Raw genomic sequence first — 21,510 nt, 5'->3', positions numbered from 1 at the left:
GCCTGCTGATGACTCTTAACGACTGTAATGGGTCTTACAGGAAAAGGCAAGGGGTGAGAAGGTGAGAAATGGCTTAGTCATGTATAATGGGATAAGAATCCATAAGAAGAAGGAGGCTCAGTCTGTAACAGTCTGTAACAAGATGATAAATCAGGCCACAAAAGGAGGCAATTCTAGGCGTATCCTGTTGGCATTTGGAGTTAAAATCCTGGTAGAAGTGGAACTGAATACTGAATCCCAGCAGGAGGAGCACACTTTACCCTGGACGTAATCACACTGAGACTCTGGGTTTTGAAAAATAAGAAATGTTTATTGCAGGAAATACATACTTGATAGGAAGGATCCTAGTTCTATCTAGAGGAAGATGCAACAAACTATGCTTGATCTTGGATGGAGTGAAATCCAAAATAGTCATCTCCTTTTATGAGGGGGGCATGGAAAAGGAAGGAGGAAAGAAGGTTAAAAAAAAAAAAAGGTAAAGGACTCCTGGACAGTTAAGTCCAGTCAAAGGTGACTATGGGTATGGCACTCATCTCACTTCAGGCCGAGGCAGCTTTCCAGGTCATGTTGCCAGCATGACTAAACCACTTCTGGCACAAAGAAGACCGTGATGAGTGCTAGAGCGCACGGAAATGCCATTTACCTTCCTGCCGAAGCAGTCTAGCCTGAAGGAAGTTTGGCAGAGGTTAAATGTGTAGGAATACCACAAAAGGACAGTCTAGGAAGCTTGGAGGTTCCTCTACTCTTTTCCACGCAGACACATCAGCTTTAGTGCCGGCTGAGTTGCATCCCAGCATTTCTACCTTATCCTTTTATAGTGGGGCAGGAAAATAATAACAGCCAATAGATCCCACCTAAGAAAAATAGCCTGCTTCTATAAAGTGGTGGTGGTGGTGGGGTTTGGACACCTGGAAATGCCAATCTGTGGCAGGCAGGCAGAATCAGGGGGCCTGTTAGTCTCTGTGCTGATCATAGCTAGTCCAAGCCAATTACTTGGATCAGTGCAGAAGCATAAAAATAGTGTCTGCAGCACTAGCTTTACCACATCTTTAGTTGAGATACTTTCTGATCTACATTCTCTTTTGCTGCCATTATTGGTTGGGGAAGCAGCCACCTGAACTTTGCTGTTGTGTATCCTTTGCTGTTGTGTACTGATAGGTCGGGGCTAATCCATTAGGGGCTGTTTGTTCAGAGGGGACTTTCATTTAACTTTCATTTCTGCAGCACACAAGCTATGCATACAGAAGACAACTAGTTCAATCCCTAGTGTCTCCATTTATTGGAGGCGGGCTGAAAAAGATGCCAGTCTGAGAGCTGGGGGAGCAGCTGCTAACCGGGGTAGAAACTATCTAAGTTGTGGACTGCCTGCAACTATTTTTGCTGCTCTTTTGAAGAGAGCAAATTTCCCAAACACAGCCATGTTAAATCAACATGATGTGGCTTATAGATTTACATGCATGTGCCATAATCAGCACTACCATTTGAGACACATTTATTAAATGGGCACTAATGTGAGGACGGTCATTTCCTCTAAATTTTAGATCACCCAATGAGAACAAAAGTTTCTCAAAGCATAACCTTATCCTGACAACAGAGTGTGAACAGGTCTTCTTTCTTTCTTTCCTTCTCATTTTCTTTTGGAGGGGGGCAGCCAATGCTGTGCTCTCCAAATGATTTGGACCACTCTGCCCATCAGCTGCAGCCACCATTGCCCATGGTTGGGGACGATGGGAGTAGTCCTCAGCGTCTGGAGGGCACCTCGCTGCCTACCCCTGCTTTAACAAAGGCTTCCTAACGGTGAAAGCGGCTTGTCAGGGGAACAGACTGCCTCAGGATATGGCAGGCTCTCCTTTGCTGGAGGTATTTAAGCAGAGACCGGATTGCCATCTGCCACAGGTGCTGGTTTCATCATGCATCACAGATCCTATACTGAGCAAGGGGCTAGACTACATGCCCTCCAGAGACCCTCCCAACCTGGTAATTCTATTATTCTAAGGGTACAGCACACGACAGCCTGGTGGAGGAGTTGCAATAAAAAACAAGGCTTCTTCTTGTAAGTTACATCTGCTGCCTCCACCTGCTCTGGCTTACTTTCTCAGCACCCATTTTTGCAGTTCTTCAGTGGAGAGCTGCAGCAAGCTGAATGGCAGAAAACTGTGTGTGCAGGTAGTCGAGATTTCTGGATACAGAAAATGGCTCTCCGGTATTAAGAAATTTTCCTAGTGCAGCCTTCATCCAACCTAGTGCCTTGCAGATGTTTTCGGCAACAAATCTCATCAGGCCCTGCCAGCACGTGTATTGTAGTCAAAAATATCTGCTGGGCACCAGGTTGGGAAAGTCTGCACTAGTGAGTTAGGAGTTAGTTAAGTGTATTCAGCTCAGGACAAAAATAAATTCAAGCTGGGATGAGGGGGCGTTTACAACCAGAGCGCTGCTCTCATGTATGGAGATCTCCCATGAATGGGAAAGCTGGACTAAAGGCTAGCCTCTGCCAATGACTCACTGGGTGGCCTTGGGCAAATCACTTTTTCAGTCATTCGCCCGTCATAGAGGAATAATGGAAATCATGGGTGGGTGGGTGCAACAGACACACCTGTAAATCAATCTCTATCAACGGAGTACTCTCCAGATGTTTTGGGCAACAACCCCAAATATCCTTGATCATTTGTCAAGCATGCTAGGGCTAATGGGAGTTGCAAGTCCAAAACATTCGGAGGGCAGCTTGAGGAAGGCTGCTGTAAAGCAATTCTTGAGCTCCATGGAGGAAAGGAGGGATAAATGATATAACTGCAATAATTAATTAAATTTGGATACAGCACCGAAGACCCCATTAAACAAAAACTTGAACTGCATTATTAACACACTTCTTCCATTTATATCCCACCTTTTTCTCCAAGGAGCTCAAGGTGCCATGCATGGATCTCCTCCTCCTCCACAACAACCCTGTGAGGTAGGCTAGGCTGAGAGACAGTGACTGGCCGAAGGCTACCTAGTGAGCTTCAGGGTGGAGCAGGAATTTGGACCCTGGTCAGCCAGGTACTAGACTGACACTCTCACCCCTGCACCACCCAGGTAGTCAACCTTGTTTCTTTGGCGCCTTTCCCTGTCAAAGCACTGCACCTCCCCTGCAAGTCTTCAGCCTCATTTTGCGATCAGGTTTCCTTTACGGCCGATCCCCGCCCCCTTAAAAATCGCCTTTCCGATGAAAAGAACTGCGCCTTTAATTCCGCGATGTTAAGTCATAAAGGACCCGAAGAAAAACACACACACGCCTGCTGGTTTTGTTTTCTGCAGCCTCAAAACTGTCCCCCGCTCAGGAGCCTTGCCCACCCCGCTCTCCCGCCCCCTTCTCTCTGGAGAGAGGAGCGCCGAGGGGTGTTAATGTGGTCGATTGGGGAGACAAGCGTTTGGAAATGTTTCCTGCTTCGCACAGAAGGAGGGGAGATTTGCAAACTGTTGCTGCCACATGGCTCCATTCTCATTGTAATGAGGCCGGCGCGTGCCTCATCTGCTCCAGGGGAGCTGCCACGAGCCAGCCAAGCACGCCACGTGCCAACTGGGACAACGAGGCCCGCGCCAGCTCAGCCCGGCAGCCTCCAGACACCCGGAGCAGCAGCAGCAGCAAGGCCCGGCAGGAGCGCACAAAGGACACCTGCTGCAGCCCCGGCCGGCAGCTGCAAGCGGGCCCGGCAGGCGCGCGCTCTCTCACATCCACCCACCCGCATACACACGCCCGGCACAGGCCTGCCTTGGAACTCGGGAGAGGAGCCCGCTCGCCTGCAGGCAGCAAGGGCCGCGCCGCCGAGCCCGGGCTGGCGCGCCTCGAAGGTCGCCTCGATCGCTGCTTCGCGCGCTGGAGCCCGGGCGGAGATCGGGATCGGGCAGCGCGGGACACCAGGGCGAAGGAGGGGCTGGAGGTGGGCGCAGGCACAGCCCCCTAAGCGGGCGCCCCAGACCTCGCCTTTTCTCGCGGCTCTTGTTGTCTGGGTTGTCCTACTGGGGCACGCACGCGCGGCCCTTGTAGAAAGACAAGGGTTGGGTTGTCCATGTGATAAGACAGGCATACAGGGCAGGGTGCCCACTTGAATAATATATTGGGGTGGGGGTTAGTAAGCCCCGCCCCTCATAATCGATCACATGACATGGCGCACTATTTGAATGGCAATGCCCACCACCTTAGGGGGCCGGAGAGGCGCTCAAATGTTTTACTGGGGGGTCTGAGTATATATCTTATAGCTATCTTGCTGCCTGATCGAGCCACATTTGATTTCAGGGATTTCCATGTGTCAATATAATATTAGAAGCTGCTTTCGTTCCTTTTTAAAAAGCGGCTGTATTACAACACGCTGGGCGTTTCGCAGACTTCGTTTGTGGTTTGGCTGGTAAGTCGCTCCAAAGGGGTTGGACGAGTTTTTTTGCCCAGAGCACATGAATCCCTGGTTTGCCTGGCAGTTGTGCAATTCTGTGTAGGATCTATAAAGCGAATGCCCGTTCTTTCCAGGGGTTCTTTTAAAAATAAACCTGCCAGGAGCGTGCGTGTGTATGTGTGTACTGGAAACCGTTTCCAGCCAATCGCATATCATCATTGTCACTAGTCCGCATGGAATTAACCCCACCACATGGAGAGCAGAGGTGGTGAAACTTGAACCCGCTGCATCCCAAGCTTCAAATCAACTCTTTATAGGGCAGACCTCAATCCCCAAAGAATTTCCTACCAGGTAAAGCTTATTGGCCTCAAGGAAACTTTGAAACCACGTTTAGCAAGTGGAGCTATTGTACTCGTTGCACGTTGCGTTTCCGTGTGCTAGGCGCTGCACACACGGAAATGGCACAGCGCATGCCCAGAGAATTTGCCACTTACGCGGCACTGCCATTAAACCCCACCCCCACACTCCCAAACAGAATTCAGAGCGGCAAATGGCAATCAGTGAACCAGCTAGCGATGTCTTGCTGGTGGGGGCGAGTGCTTGGGCTGGGCTCAATTACAACCCGGGTACGTCCATCTCCTTTTGTTATTCAGAGTTTAACTCATAAAACGAGGCCTTTTGGAAATGGTATAACGATTACGATTGACTCCTGGGTTCCAAATCGATGACTTCTTTTCCATACAAATGCATGTTTGTTTCTTGAAGTTCTCCATCTGTTTGGTAGCGAACACCTGCCATTCAGTAAATCGATTTTCCAATTTAATGTAACAGCTTCGCAGGACATCACCCCCCCTTCCTCCTTTCTTTCCTTCCTTCGGGGCCAGATGCCACAGCAGCGCCAGCTCTTCTCCTCTCCAAGCTAGCTCGGGGCCCACCTACCAGTCGCCTCCCCAAGCAGAACCAGGAGACGCTTCAATCTGCCCGTTTGCACCCAGCAGAGCAAGGAGGGAAAAATGGTTACCCGCAGAGGTAGCTGACCTCGACTCCTTTCTTTCTGGATTCTGACGGCTGCTCTTTTTCTGAGCATTTCCCAGGGTTCTTTAGATCCCGACCCAATTTTTTGGTAAAAATATTCCTCAAGTGTATTTTAATTAATAAACTAATCACTTAATTTTTTTTAAGAGAGATGCCAGGATGCATCACAGGGAAGGAAAAGGCACCTTGTACATGCACAAAAATTACTTTTGTAAAAAAACAAAACAAAAAGACTTGGTATGTTTCAGGAAAATAAAAAATATTCCAGGGCTGAATATTTAGTATGTAAAAGCCTCATCTGCATTTAAAGCTTAACAAACTACAGTTCCCAGAATTCTTGGGGGAGCCATGACAGTTTAAAGTGGTATGATAGTGTTTTACTTTCCCTTTGGTGAGCTAAAACAAAAAGTGGGGGGGGGGGTGTCACGGTGCATGAGGAACATTATCCCTTTGCAGAGCAATGTGTGCATTCACGAAAGCGTCTTTCCTGGAACTTGTTTTTAAGCGCTGAGAAACAGGACCATCACTTGCGAAGGTGATCAGGGCAACAACATTCTGATACATGGGATGCTCACAGGCAACTGAGGTGAGGCATGAAAGACTAAGGGTAATGGGGTGGCCAGGGAGGAAAACCAACAGCTACTAGAGAGCAGTTTACTGGGCGTGCAGGCCCAGGGACGACGTCGTCTGGATATTTCGGTTGGATTCCCCTCTGCAAAATGAGTAGCAAACCACCTCTTCTTTATTACTGCACAGGGTTGTTGTAAGGGCAAACGCATTTAAGATAGTAAAAACTATTTCACAGAAACGGTAAATGAACAAGCTGCAGCAAAATGTAAATCAATTAGAGTCCCCCTTTTATCATCTCAGCACTACTAATGCCCCTAAAACCTGAAGACTGGAAGTTCCGTGGTACAGAGAGACTTGCAGATCGATCCTCCCCATTGAGTTCCAAGTTTCTTTCTAAGCGTGCACAGGATTGTAGCCTAGTTTTGGGCTTATCTGATCGAGAAGGATTTTCGAAGGCGAATGCCTACCTAACTGCTGCATACACCGTTTCTGAAGTCTAATGGTTGTTAGCACTACCCTAATCGTTCCCATTTTACACATAGGGGAAAGTGAGACGGAGAGAGCAGCTTGACTAAGACTCCCCAGTAGAGAGACGAATTGTATAGCAGATCAAAATGCAGTCCTCTCTGCACTGGAGAGTCCACTGCAGTCCGAAGCATGTTGACTTGGAGGCAAACCCCATTGAAATCAATGAGACTCCCTTTCTGCTGAAGCACGCCGAGAACCGAGCTGAAAATCCCACGGATGTCAAAGGGATTTCGTCGGGTATGTTTGGAACCGCAGCCATCGAGACAAGGAGGCAATGGAGACTCCTGTGGGTCAGTGGTTTGTCCTTTGAAAGTTGCTTGAAAGTTCTGATCTGGATCGGGGTGAAAAGATGCGCAGGCGACGCTTGTTGGTGCACAGGGAAAGTACTGTAATGGAGAACTGTGTGCTTGAAACTGACGGGCAGCCCTATCGAGATGCGGGACGGGGAACCAGCAGCCATCCCGGTGTTGATGGACTCCAACTCCCGTCAGCCCCAGCTGGAATGGCCAAGGGCCAGGGATGATGGGAGTTGGAGTCAAACAACATCTCCGGATTGTACCAACCCTGTAAGGCTGGATTCTGACCTCATCTCGCGCGAGATGCACACTTGTTGACTTATTCCTTATTGAATTTAAATCCCGCCCTTCCTCCCCAAGGAGCCCAGACCTGACCATTCGCCATCGGGAAGGAAAGTGCTTCGGCACCAGCACTCCTTGTTCTTTTTGCACCCCGACCTCTGGACCAGATCAAAGGCAGACATCCGGCTTGGAGGATTGTGGTACAGGCCTGGCCCTCGCTGTCTCCCGGATGTGGAGCAGCCTCCTCCAGACCTGGCTGTAGAAAGGCTGGCCTATCTTCCGAAGGGGCTCCTGCTAGACGCAGGCAGGGCCTTGTGCGCGTGACGTTCCCCGCTGCAGAGAAGCAACACGGCCGCCTTTCTTGGCGTCGGGTTATCTCCCCGCCAAGCCCTCGCGGTTATCTGCTATCATCCCTCGTGAAACCTGCCGCTCTTGCTCCTGCCTCTCTCCCAAGAACGCAGCGCTTTATCTGACAGTTAGCAAAAGAGGAGGCGAGGCGTTGGAAGATCACCGGGAAAGGAGAGGCTGCTGCTGCTGCTGGGCTCTCGCCTAACGCAGCCCTACCCCCAGCGCCGGTTCGTGCTCCCGCAGCACCGGGAGTCGAGCCAGGCGACAAGATGACCCCCTCCGACGGCTCCTGGCTGGTCCTGCCAAGAACGAACCCCGAGCCAAAACGCCCGTGAATGAGCCGACTTTGTTTTCTCGACCCTTTCGGATTCTTGGGGCTGATTGGTTGCAGGACATAAAAAAAAAAGCCCTTTGGGCATTCCGATTGGCTTTCTCATTGTCCGCGCGGGACCTGTGTCCCCGTGTCAGTCACCGAATCAATGAATTGTAGAGTGGGAAGGGACCGCCAGGGTCATACAGTCCAACCCCCTGCAATGGTGGAATCTTTTGCCCAATGTGGGGCTCGAACCCATGACTCTTTAGGTTGAACCTTAAACGGCCTCGGCCCACTATACCTGAAGGAGCATCTCCACCCTCATCATTAAGCCTGGCACCAAGGGTCTTCTGGTGGTTCCCTCCCTGTGAAGTTGCAGGGAGCCAGGCAGAGGGCCTTCTCCGTTGTGGAACGCCCTACCATCAGATGTCAAGGAAATAAACTACCTGACTTTAAGAAGACATCGGAAGGCAGCCCTGTTGAGGGAAGTTTTTTATGACTGGTGTTTTAATGTATTTTTAATATTTTGTTGGAAGCTGCCCAGAGTGGCTGGGGAAACCCAGCCAGATGGGCAGGGTATAAATAAATTATTATTATTATTATTATTATTATTATTTCTCATAGTGTACTGCCTGAGTCTGCCAGCTTTCTGTGGCCACTGCGCCTGATTGTTCTGGCTAGGACTGACAGGAGTAATAGTCCAAAACATCTGGAGAACACCAAGGTTGATGGCTTCTGCACTGTTTGCCTGCAACATCTGGTAACCAGAGAGGTACGCAGCCTCTGAACATGAACATTTCATTTCTAGCTATTTGTTGTGTGAAGAGGTAGCTCCTACTGTTTGTCTGGGAACCTGCTGCCTTTTGATGACTGACTAATGTTTCTCGACAGCACCGCCACATTGCTGGGTGTGGCAATGCATGCTTTTTATTGCACTCCATTTTATGGCTAGTCATTACCACCCACGGCAATCACGGAGGCAGCAGCTGCAGGGCCACCAAGACTTATTTAATGCTGAAATTTAGAGGGCAGATTTATGGTTGATACAAGCAGGTGCAGCTGTGCCAAAGTCAATGAAGTAACTTTTGCTGATGCAGTTAGGATCTCAGGTGGGTCTGGTATTTGCCTGTGCAGTTGCTTCCAATGATCTTTGTGTATTTCTTTGTGGCTGTGCTGGTTGAAACCCTTAGAAATACTGCTAGATAGAACCTTGGCCTGGAGAAAAACTGGCTTGACCTTCTGGCCTGGTCATTGTCACCAGCTCTGCTCCTGGATCTGCTGTGGGGGGATGAGGTGGAAGGTGCTTCTGCGTAAAGCTGTTCATTATCGAGGACAAGACAGCCAGAACCTAAATAAATGTGTTATAAGAGCTGTAACTTGAAGTGCTTGGACTTGAGCTTGCTTTTCCCTCCTCACTTCCATTCCTTTCCCCTCACACGTCATGTCTTTTTAGATTGTGAGCCTGCAGACATGGATCACGCCAGTACCATTGCTTGAAAGCCCTTTTGGCTAGATAAATGCACCAATAATATATATACATAAAAAGAAGGGCGAGAGAAAGAGAGAGGGGGGATTATTATTGTTCCATACATTTATATAGCATTGACTCTACACAGTTGTAGAATGCTCTCCCCAGGACGGCCTGACTGACGCCTTCATTATACACCTTTAGGTGCCAGGCAAAAATGTTCCTTTTAGGGTGCCAACTTGAATTCAAGGGGCCCAGGTAAGCCTCACACTGCATAATCAATCACAAATATTTGGGGAGGACCGATGGGACCTTGGCCCCTAGGAGTTGGCTCCTATGGTTCCTCTTCAACCAGGCCTTTGATTGATTGACACCCGATGCCCTTTTAAATGTGTTGTGGCAGGGGAGATTATTGGTTTGTTTCTGTTCTTATTTTTGTTATGTATTTTGTGTTTTTTATGTTGTAATTTTATGTTGTGAACCGCCCTGACCTCTGTGGATGAAGGGCAGCAATACTACTACTACTACTAATAGTTGATGGGATGATTTATTTATTTGTAAACAATGGCCTGTTCTATTTTACTGATACAATATTATTACTTTAGTTGTCATTGCTATTGTGATCATTCATGCAGTTCATCATGTACCAGGGGATTTGTATGGATACCCATATATCCATGCCATCAATGCAGGAGGACAGCATTCAGTTGGGAGAGAGCAGGAAAATCTTTGCATGAAGAGTTCGAGAGTTTTTATTATAGAATTGGGAAGCCTGAGAGGATAGCTCAAGGACTGGCAAAAAGTGAATAGCAATTTATTAGATACCGCAAACTCCAATGGTTAGCTTGCCATCTGTCTGCAATGCCTGACACTGGATTACTATTTATTATTCATCCTCAATCATTAATTATAAATCATGGAGCCTATATGCCACTCTATACATTCACATTTGCTATGCATTCACAGACACATTATGTAACGTTTTAAAAGCATGGATTTTCCTAGTATCTCAAGGTTAGGTGCGTTGGACCCCTCTAATGTCGCGAAGGTGTAAATTAGCTTTGTCCAATCTGCTAAGATAACTGGAGAGTGAAGAGCTGCAATAGAAAACACTGCAATTGGGAGCCACCTTGAGCCCCATAGTAAATCCAACAGTTTCCCTCCAGTGTACCACCTTGGTTACCAGCTGCTGATTTTACTTACCTATTGCCATGGACTTACTGCCTGATTTTGGAAAACGAATTGTTCTTATAAGTTTGTTTAACGTAATGTGCTTGATATCCTGCTCAACAATAAAACCTAGTAAGAAAATAACAAAACAGCAGAATGGGTTGTGTTTCAGTGTTAAAACAGCATCGAAACCAACTTTGTTGCACAAATAAAAAAAAAAGCATTTATCTGAAGCTGAAGAGAAAACTTTGCAGCAAGGGAGAGAGCTACAGACATGGGCTGCCACAATTGAGTTATGGGCTCATATACATTAGGGGTGGGCAGATCAGGATATACTAATATATATTTAAATAATTTGCAGTAGATCAACAATGTTTTCTGTCTACCAAATGTTTTAAAGTAGTGATACCACCCCCACCCCCCAAATTTGGCTGCTGAAACCAAGAAATCTGGGATGATGGGACAACTAGAAATGGATTTTTTTTGCATGGAAGGACTATGAGGTCTCGTGAGATATCCTCAGATGCATCCTGTTCCTTAATTCAAAGTGCAAGTCTGCGCCTCTTTCTAAAGCACCATTTTGCAGTTGGTTTCTGTTGATGGACCTGGGGAGGGAGGGAGGCGACAAAGATGATTCTGCAATACTGAAGTCTCCCTGATCTAACAGATTTGAAACCAGTGGAAATATCACAGCTTCCTCCAAAGAATTATAGCTATGTGAGGGTGATCAGGCGTCATTTCATTTTGGTCATATAGGAATTGTATTTTTATCCTGCCATTCCTCCAAGGAGCTCAGAACACCTTCCGATCACTCTAGTTCCTAGACTTTCTTGTCTAGGAGCCATGGCAGACATGCAGTTGTGAACCAGGATTAAATGCATAGCTCTGGATTGCTCCCATATTGGCAATTGACATGGTGATATCAATATATCCTCTTATTTGTGGAATGAATTATCACACCTATCCATTGCAACATTAATTATCTTTAAACACATGACCTGGAGTCTGCATCTCTCTGCTGCCTCTGGGCCATTTTTCATACCACCCAATTACAAGCCTTTGTGTAAGTAAACAAGGATCTGGTTTCCTCCTGGTAGTTCTAGAGCTAAATATTGCCTCTGCTCTGCAGGAAGAAGATGGTCAGTTGTGGGTGCTTTGCTCTAGCATGGTGCAGGGAGTATAAATATAGCTGCATCTTCCCGACACTGGGTGACAGGAAGATGCAGAGATATTTAAAAATACCTGCTTTGACACTAGCCTAGTTTTGTGCTCAGCGAGAAGCAGAAAGTTGGCCTACATCCCGTTTGCAATCACATTCTGCCATCACCTCCCTCTCCCTTCCCCCAAATTAACAAATTGGAGGACATTTTCCAGAGTCAAAGGCAGGAAGTGAAGTGTATAAATAAAATAAAATCACTAACCGAAAGGTGCTACTGTAGCTCCCATCTTATTCTGCTTTGCCTTTATTTACTTTTTGCTCAGATTTTTTCTCAACTCTTGTTTTTTCCTATTACTTTCCTGGATCTTGCCCAGTGGCCGCTGTTATCTTCCCACCTTCTCTTCTATGTTTTACTAACCTCTTTCAAATGTTACTTTCACCTTCTTTTCCTGAATTGCTGCTTCCTTCCGATGCTTCTCTTTTCCCTTCTGCTCATCTTTGTGATGCGTTCCCCCTCTTGTGCAGTGTGTTTCCATTGAATGGGATTCTGTTATGGCAGAGCTTGCACAAGTATAAGAAAAAGATGCACATCTTGGTTTTTTCTCACTTTCCACCCCACTGCCCCATACTAGGAAGAATTTCTTGAGGCTGTGAAAAGGGAGATTATGGTACTTTCTCCTAGGCCTTCATTTAATAATAATAATAAATAATAATAAATTTTTATTTATACCCCGCCCTTCCTGATTCAGAAAACCGAGTTCAGGGCAGCTAACAGCAAATTTAAAACACTTAATTGTGATACAACAAAAAACAGCATAAAATATACTATAAAAGCATGAATAACAATAAATTCAAAGTTCAAAAATCAGTTTGTGGGGAAATCCATCCAATAAACATTAGATGGTCACCAGGGCTAGCTGGCTAAATTAGTCCTATTTTGGGCTAGCGAGGAGACATGGGGAGAATTAGCTGTGGGGTCCCAGAGCAAGTAATCTTCATAAACCAGTGATGGGAAACTGTGACTGGCTACAGGTTCCTACTACTTCTACTTGCCAAAAAACAACAGGTGTGGTATTGTCAAGTATGAAGGTATACGCATTGTGCACATAGTTCTTTCCTCCATGGAGTTGACATCCAGGGTGGAAAACCATCGGTTGTTGAGGCTCTGGCTATTCAGAAAGATTACTCACAAGCAGTGCTTTTTTTCCTAGAAAAACAGGTGCTGGAACTCCCACGCACTGCCCCACAGCCTCCGACACAAAGATACGTGCGGCATGCAGCCCGAAGTCTCCAACATGCAGCTCTGGGCGCCGTGCCGGTATACTGCACAGCTGCCGGTATGCTAAAAAGAGGTGCCGGAATTCAGTTCCGCTGCGTTCCGGCTGAAAAAAAGCCCTGCTTGCAAAGGTAAAGCTTGGCACATACTTAAGAATGGCAAAACGGAGAGCTCTTAAGAATGCAACTGTGTCATTTCAAGGTTACTCGTTAAATAGACTTCCTCTTTAGCTGCTTACAGATGTGGGAAGTGCTGGAATTTTAGTCTACGTGAAATATGGGATATTTGGCAGCAATAAAGGTCTCTCTTTTTGCACGACAAATAACAAGTAAGGGAAAACAAGGGGTGTGAATTAGATGGTGCTCAGTCTCTTTCCCCTTTGAGCTAAAGGAAAGTGTAAGGGTATTTCCTGAGAAGGAAGAATACCGTGCTTTAAAATGTCCTTCCTTAAAAGAAAAAAAATAGTAGATTCAAAACTCCCTAAAAGTTGCAGATTTCCAGCTTTGAAAAGGTTTGTTACTGGCAAAAGGGACATGCAGATTACAGGCTTTGGAGCATGTATGTTGGTTGACACCGGGATGCAGTGGGCATATTTGCACAGTGCAAACTTCAAATGGAACTGCATGCTTTGCCAATGAACATGTGCTACAGCTGTGTGCTTGCTGAATAAGGTGGAGGGGCATTTGCAGGGGAGAATCGTCTTTTTCCCCTGGGTGACTTCTGAGAGCAGAGATGAGCCCAGTTGGGATAAAAATGTTCTGGCGAGGTCAGTAGGCATTGGTTGGGGGTTCAAATCACTGTTTCTCCCGTGCAAATGTTCCTGGGCCTCCATATTTGTGTTATTTGGCAAACAAAGGGTTGGGAGCTTGTGGAATGAGTTCTGCCCAATCTAATGGTCATGGTGAACTTACAGGCGTGGAGTTCTTTCCAAGATATGCAAATTCAGCAATGGTTTGTTTGTTTGTTTGTTTGTTTGTTTGTTTAATTCAACAGAATTTATATGCTGCTTGATTGCAAGAAAACCTCCAAGTGGTTTTCAGAAATATATAATAAAACATTAGAATTCTCTGTTAAAAAAACAGGAACAAATATTGAAAAACATTAATAAAATCAATGGTGGCTAAAAAGAGAGAAAACACATGCAATTTTTTCATGTTTGACTAGGCTTGCCGAAACCATGATATTTTAAGCAGGTGTGGAGGGTTCTAGGTCATTGAACCTGTGGTAAAGGTTGTGAATGCCACCAGAGGACCTGTTTATTTTAAAATAGTTTTTTTTATTGACGATTTTCTGATTTGTTAGCATTCCTTCTGATTTGTTGATGGGGTAGTTATATGACAGTGGGCATACATCCTGCATTCATCCTGATTCATTTGTTTTCAATTTGTTCCCCTGTCATTTTCCAAACTGTAAATGTCCGATTCTTTTTTTAAAGGGGATTTGTTGCGTGAGGGCAACAGGCCCTTTAATCCACTTTAGCAGCACAGATGTAACATTTCAGTATGCTCTCGAATCCCTCCTGCAAAATAGTGACAGTCTGGAGGTGTCCTGCGACACGAACCTTCATGACATCCAGGGACACATGCCTCACCTTTTTACAGGTTTTTGTAGCCTCCGCATTCTGATGGATGTGGCACAAGAACAAACGGTGCCTCGTGAAAAGCAGCACTCCTATAAACCGCTCGAAAGCACAGTGGGCATAACCCAGTGGCAGGAAATTCCCATAATTAGAGGAGCTGCTGATCTCACTTTCTGTGGAAAGGGGCAACTCAGTGACCAATTGCATCATGTCAATGTATATGTTGCCCAAACCAAACAGGGTATAAATTAGTCGGCGCTCATTTGTTTCATGAAGAGCATTGTTCCTCTTTTATTCAATGACCTTTTTGTTCTTTTACATCCTGGACCAATCAAATGTCATGGTTGTAGCTGAGCCCTGAGTGCAGACAATAGCTTATTCCGTCTATTCTGTTTGAGGGGCTGCAGGAATGGCCGGCCACTTTGTCATGTGGTGACTGGAGGCTGTTTAAAGCAGCTTTTCCCACCATTTAGAAAGCAGCCGAATCCTGAGAGGAAAACCCTGTCATAATAATAATCTAGATCCCATTGAAGTTTTTTTCAGCTTTATGATTTGGGTGGAGTTGGAATGCAGAGCACTCGCTGGCTTTTTCGCTGCTGAAGCGGAGAACTAGAGAGTCAGTTCTGGGGCCTTCATTTGCAGACTGTGACAAACCTAAGTGCATCTTTTTGTAAGGTTTGTAGAACTAGGAGCTTTGCTGTGCTTGCTGTATGTCAATAAACCCTCCCTGATTATGATATGGGAGTTGTAGGGAGCCAGAATGGATTATAGGAGAGATGGGTGGCTGGGTTTGTGAGGCGTAGCAACAAAATTGGTTGCTTTGGGTATAATTGTAATTCTTCTGTTTGCAATAATACAAACAGTGCAATATACCTGGACTGGCAAATTTGGTTGTTGATTAAACTGTCTCTTGTCCTAGGATGTCAGGGGTGGACATGGGGAAAGAAAGCTTACGGTGGGATGGGGACATTGGTACCAGCCTTCAGACAATTATGTTTCTTTACTTTGTTAAAGAACAGAGATGTAGACAGAAGCTGGTTATTGAAATGTGTTTGTTTATTGTGATGCACAACTATTAACTAGTCACACACATAGGACCTGCAACAAAATGTTGCAACAGGGACTTCTGGGCATTTCTCCTGAGCTTCCATTCCCCTTCCCCCCCTTTAAATGGGCATAAATGATTCCCCCCCCCCCCCATATCAAAACTCACATTTCGGAATCTATTTCTGCACTGATGCCTGACTCCCACACTAGTCTCAAACCACCCAGAGTGCTTGTGGATGCCTCAGCCAGGATTTTGCATATGTCAGAAAATTCATCCTTTAGATTTGGGGCCAGACTGCAGAACCAAATTTTAGAACCACATCAGGGGCCTTGTCACAAATATATAGACACCCACACAAAAAATATATGCATAATTTCACATAATACATTCACATGGAAATACAATATCATATGCTTGGTGTTTAGCTGCTATGGAGAGATGGATAAATACATAAACAAGAGATTTTCAGACATAGAATCATAAAACTGTAGAGTTGGAAGGGACCCTGAGGATCATCTTGTTCAACCTCCTGCAATTCAGGAATATGCAGCTGTCCTATATGGGGATCAAACCTGCAACCTTGGCTTTATCAGCACCATGCTCTAGCCAGTTGAGCTAATTGGTAAACATGCTGTGCATTTTTTTTTTTAAAAAAAACAAGGCTTAAATATGGTTCTTATTCTTGCACAAGCTGGGTCTTTGGAAGCTGGCCGGCACCATTCACAACACGGGTTTTTATCTGACATCTCGTAGGACGGATGTCAGACTGTTTCCCTCCTTCTTGGCACTCCATCTTTTTCTCAGAGCCCAATCCCTTGTGTGACATCATCCGCTTTTCCTCCTCGGCCTTAGGCACAGTGTTTCTGGAGCTCGTTGCTTCCTGAACCAGAATTCCTAACTCAGGATAGCGATGTTGGGGAGGAGGAGGAGGAGGCAGCAGCGGTGACAGAGGGAGAAACACATAGTTTTGTTTCGCGCGGAAACGTTAAATGAGAAAGGCAGCCGTGGAAAGTCCTTGCATAGCAACCAGCAGCACCAAGGTTATGGTAATTAATTTCAAATCTGTTGAGAAAAGGTCTCTTTCATGTTGGCCTGACGCTTTAAGTGGCTCAAGAAGTATGGAAAAACAGGAAACCAAGCAGCCTCATTAGGAATTGACTCTGCTCAGTAATTAGGAAAACAAGGAAAAGCAGGTGGTGAGGGAACTGAAGTCGACCACAGAGCTTGGGATGGAAATTCTTGTTAGGGGAGGAGGGGCAAAAACAGAAAGATCGCAAGACCCAGGACTGGGTGGTGGACTCATTACATGCTTAGCAATCAAATAGCTGCCTTTGGAGACTGATAGATGTTGCCAGTGTGGGATTTATTTAATAACAAGGCCGTCTTTCAAAAGGCATCTTTGTTCTGCAGAGTCCAGGTTCCCCTCAGTCCAAATCACGTTAAAACAAATTAGCGAGCAATGGTGGGTTTCGCCAGGACATCCAGAAGAGAGGACACCAGTCATTGATATCCATTACGTTGAATTAGCCGAAAACTGAATTGGGTTGCTAATGGGAGGCTGGGTTGTATACCAGGGTGACCTGAGGCGAAGGAAAGGATGAAAAGGCAGTCGTTGGGTAGAAGAGGGAATCTTGGCAGGGGCAGTTCGCCAAGCGAGAGAAAAGCTGCGTTTGTTGAAGCCTTCACTCCCAGAGAGCTATATGAAAAGGACAAGCTCTTCTGTACACCTTTAAAGCTCATCTTGTAATAATCCATAGTCAGAGGAGGTATTTAGAAAGGGCTCCAGTTGGCATTTGTGTGGCTGTCAGAAACGTTTTTGCTTGTATTTTGTGAAATATGCATGGTTGCAGCTGCACCTTCTGGAGTTGACGTCTCCATGTGAATTTCAGCTGAGTCTAGCCAGTTAAGGCAGAATGCTTGGATCTAAGCCTCTTTAATCTCTCACTAATGAATGCCACACTGGTCAAAACATAAAAGCTGGTCCAAATTCAGTGGTGCCCAAGGTCTGACATTTGGTTTTGCAAGGATTGCCAACATTTCAGCCGGCCTCTGTAACTGTGCCTTTAACATGATCTGCAGCAACGAGCTAGCGATCCTGCTCATCTCCATGTTGGGAATTGCTTTCATGTCAAGTTGTAGTTCAGAGCACAGCTACAGAGGTCAGTCAAATCGCTGGCAACCTTAGGCCTTGCATCTGCGAGGGATTTTGAAACTAGGACACTGCCTTCCTGACATGCTGCTACTGTTCCTACCAATTGTTCCCATGGCAGGAAAAGTTTCACCCAATAAATTCCTGCGTGTCAGGGTGCTCCAAGGGCCATGATAAACCAACAAGCCAAAGCAAATGATGTACTGACCTAAATAAACTATTGACCTGATATATAATAATAATAATAATAATAATAATAATAATTCACATACCATTTTACAAAATAAACAAATCACAGCATAAATCATATTTAAATCATCAAATTCCTTCTCAGTAAAAGGGAAAAACAACAACAGCAACCCTTTAATGAGAAAAGTTATCTGTTCACGGATATCCCCTGGGTAGATAAATAGACGAAAACTGTTGTATATTTTTTTGCTGGGAATTCTTTTGCGCATCACCAGCAATAACAAATAACATCTGATCATAAAGCGTGACAATTTACATGCTGTGTATTGTCACGTATCCTCTCAGGATACAGTGGCTTTCAGTCAACAAATTTTGACTCATTGTGCCGGGGTGGGATGGCGAACATGCAGGACATGAAAGTATAATTTGGGATATTTCACAGACTGCTTTAGGTTGCAATAAATGGCTTCACACTTGTAACAATTTCACCTGATGATGTCAATGGGATTGTGCTCGAGTGCATGGCAACCTTCATTCCTTGTGTTTATTTCAGAACCGGCTCCAGATTTTAGGCAGCCCTCGACAAAGTGGTGGGATCCCTTCTACAGTGGTGGATGTAGTAGACTCACAATCTGATGAACAGGGTTCACGTCTCTGCTCCTCCACATGCAGCTGCTGGGTGACCTTGGTCTAGTCACACTTCTCTGAAGTCTCTTAGCCCCACTCACCTCACAGAGTGTTTGTTGTGGGGGAGGAAGGGAAAGGAGATTGTTAGCTGCTTTGAGACTCCTTAGAGTCTCAAAGCTGGCTATCAAATCCAAACTCCTCCTCCTCCTCCTCCTCCTCCTCCTCCTTTTCTTCTTCTCTCTGGTGGGGTGACCTGGCAGTGGCAGCAGACAAAAACAGCACTCTGAGCCATGCAGCCCCCCCATGAGCTATAGCCAAGAACAAACTGGAATGCAAAGAGGTTTTGACCATGGTTAGCTGAGAAATGTCTGCTGTGCAATTCCTTACATTGAGGGATAGGGACCCTCCAGATCTCCAGATGTTGTTGGGCCTCTCACCAGCTCCATCTGGCATGGCTAATGGCCACATCCCCCAGTCTTCTTGTGCCAGGCCTCCTCTTCAACATTTTGAAAGCTCTCAGAGGGCCTTCCCTATAGGCTGGAATTCAGCTTTTCCCAAAGTTCTGACTGGATTCTGCTGGTTATGCTGTTGCCCCTCCTGACGTTACTGATGGCGTAATGGGGCCCTCTTGAAACACAAAAAGTCTGGGAAAAGAGATCTGTAAAGGTTAGATGCAAAACACCCCGCCTCCCCTGTTTCCAAGCCCAGCCGCTTTGAAGCTTGTATATTTCTTCATGTTCCTGAAACCAGAAGCGACCTGGAAAAAACTGAAAGGATCCTTCTGTTGTGTTGTGCTGTGCATGCCCCCCACATTTTAAAAAGTAAATCTACTACATGAAATATTGTTGGTCTCCCTCTCCCCCCCCCCTTTCTTCTTTCAATTTCAGGAAGTTCCTTAATGCCCTGTGCTTGATTTTGTTTTCCTTGTTATCGGGACAACTAATATTTTTTCCTGTTAGGGGAGAAAAAGATTTTCCCAAGCAGATTAAAGATTCCCGCCCCCCCCCCCAAGTGTATGAATGGTGACATGGTTCACTTTTATTGCTCTGTTTATTTTTATGAATCGAGAAGGGGAGGGGGAAAATCCACCTTGATTTATCGTAACAAGATGTCCATCCCGGTGCGAGATGTGAGCTGAATTGAATGGTCTCTGCTTGTTTTTGACTCAGTTGCGGCTTCTTATCTGGTAGAATTCTATGGGTGAGTGGGGAGAAGGAGGAAGAGCAAGTGATAAATTTTTGCTACAGCGTGTATTGATGGCTTCAGGGGGTAAAATGGGAACAATGCAGGTTGTGATGTGAAAATCTCCCTGTTAAGTTGTGATAATCAGACAATGGTCTCCTTGGAATAAAAGCTGAACTAAACGGTTACTCAAGGGCATAATGCATCTGAGTCTCAAATGTCTCTGTACTAGTGTCCTGGTTATACACATAATCAATTATAAATGAAAATAATTATGATCTTGTAGATTCAACAAAATGAATTGGAATCAGGCCACTCAAGTCTTACCATGAAAAAAAGAAACGTTGACTAGCATAGTAATAAAACATAATAATAATAATAATAATAATAATAATAATAATAATAATAGTATACCACCCTATACCCACAGGTCTTAGGGCGATTACAACATAAAATCACAATATAAAAACACAAAATCATAATACAACAAAAACAACCCAATTAACCTTCCCGTCCCTAACACATTTTGAAAGGACATTGAGTGTTATCTAGTCCAACCTCCTAATACACGTCCAGAGTACCTGTCTTGTATCTGGGAGTATTTTTAAAAAACTGAACTTTGATGGGATATTATTGAGAATCAGAGTGATGTACTTTAGTGTGTTGGACTAGGGCTGGGTGGGTGGTGAATCTAGAGATCAAGTTCTTACTTTTTGTTGTAAGCCACCCAGGAAATGTTTATTGATGGGCAAGAAGAGTCACAGCCCATTCCACCAGTGAAACGTTCACTCTAAACTGGAGGTCAATCTTCTCTGTTCTCTCTGCTGCTGTGGCCTTTCCCAGTCAAACACTTACCACTCTGTTTTATGCCTTTGAGGGAAACTCCACGTGGGCAAGTCCTCCTAAGAGCCCTGTCTGCATTTAGTTCTCCCTATTGTGTGTAAAGAAAAGTAATTAAGATGCAGGATCTTCCTTTCCCCCACTTCCTTCTAATTCTACACATTTGCACAATAGTCAACGTTTCCTTTTGCTACCTTGTTGCGTTGTAAGGATCCCAGAGAAAGCGCCAGAGAGAAGCTTCTTTATCTCAGATGCTCACTCCAAACTGAAAACAAAACTCAAATCACTTCAGCCTTGCCATCTACTTCCTCCACCCACAGCTCCTTTTTGTGCCTTTAATTACAACCCCCAATAGGCAGCTCACCTACTCTGATGCCACACACCTTTTAATCTGTGGATAAGGAAGGTGTTTTGTTTGTTTTATCCAGAGGGCCGCATTCCCTACTGGGCAACCTTCCAGGGGCCACATACAAGTGGTGGGTGGGGGCAGGGGCAAAAGTGGGTGGAGCAACAAAAGTAAATAGTAGGCTAGTTTTCTGCATACACTCACACTCCTCTCTGTCTCCCCTCCAGGCAAGCAAGAAGCATGATCAATGTTCAAGGACACTTTCAGCCAATCAAAAGGACTCATGAAGGATGTGAAACAGAGCCAGTGAGGAGAAGTGCCAAGACTCTGATGGCTGCATTCAGCCCCTGGGGTTCCCAATCTTGCTTTAACTTTGTTCCCAGTATGAAATCAATGAACTAAGCCAGTGGTTCCCAATGGGTGGTCTGCAGGCCCCAGGGGTAACGAAACTACCATAGAGTAATCGATTTTTTCAAAAGTTGTGGGTCCATGGCTTGTCTTTTGAAAAACAGGGGCTCCATCATACTTAACTAATTGGGAAGCACTGAGTTAAGCAATAAAATGGCAGAAACAGTTTTTTTGCTTAAGATTCCAGAAGCATAAGGGTCAGTTTGGACAAACCATTAATAATTTCATGATTATTAATGACTGAGGTCCAACTATTTTGAGGTTTAAAAAGCTTCGTCATAAGCAAGAGCGTAGAAGCAAAGTACACTCAGTCCATAGACAGAACCCAAG

The sequence above is a fragment of the Podarcis pityusensis genome (genome assembly GCF_964106645.2).
Source record: "Podarcis pityusensis genome assembly, chromosome: 1".
Lineage (NCBI taxonomy): Eukaryota > Metazoa > Chordata > Lepidosauria > Squamata > Lacertidae > Podarcis > Podarcis pityusensis.
Note: the sequence above shows the minus strand (reverse complement) of the source record.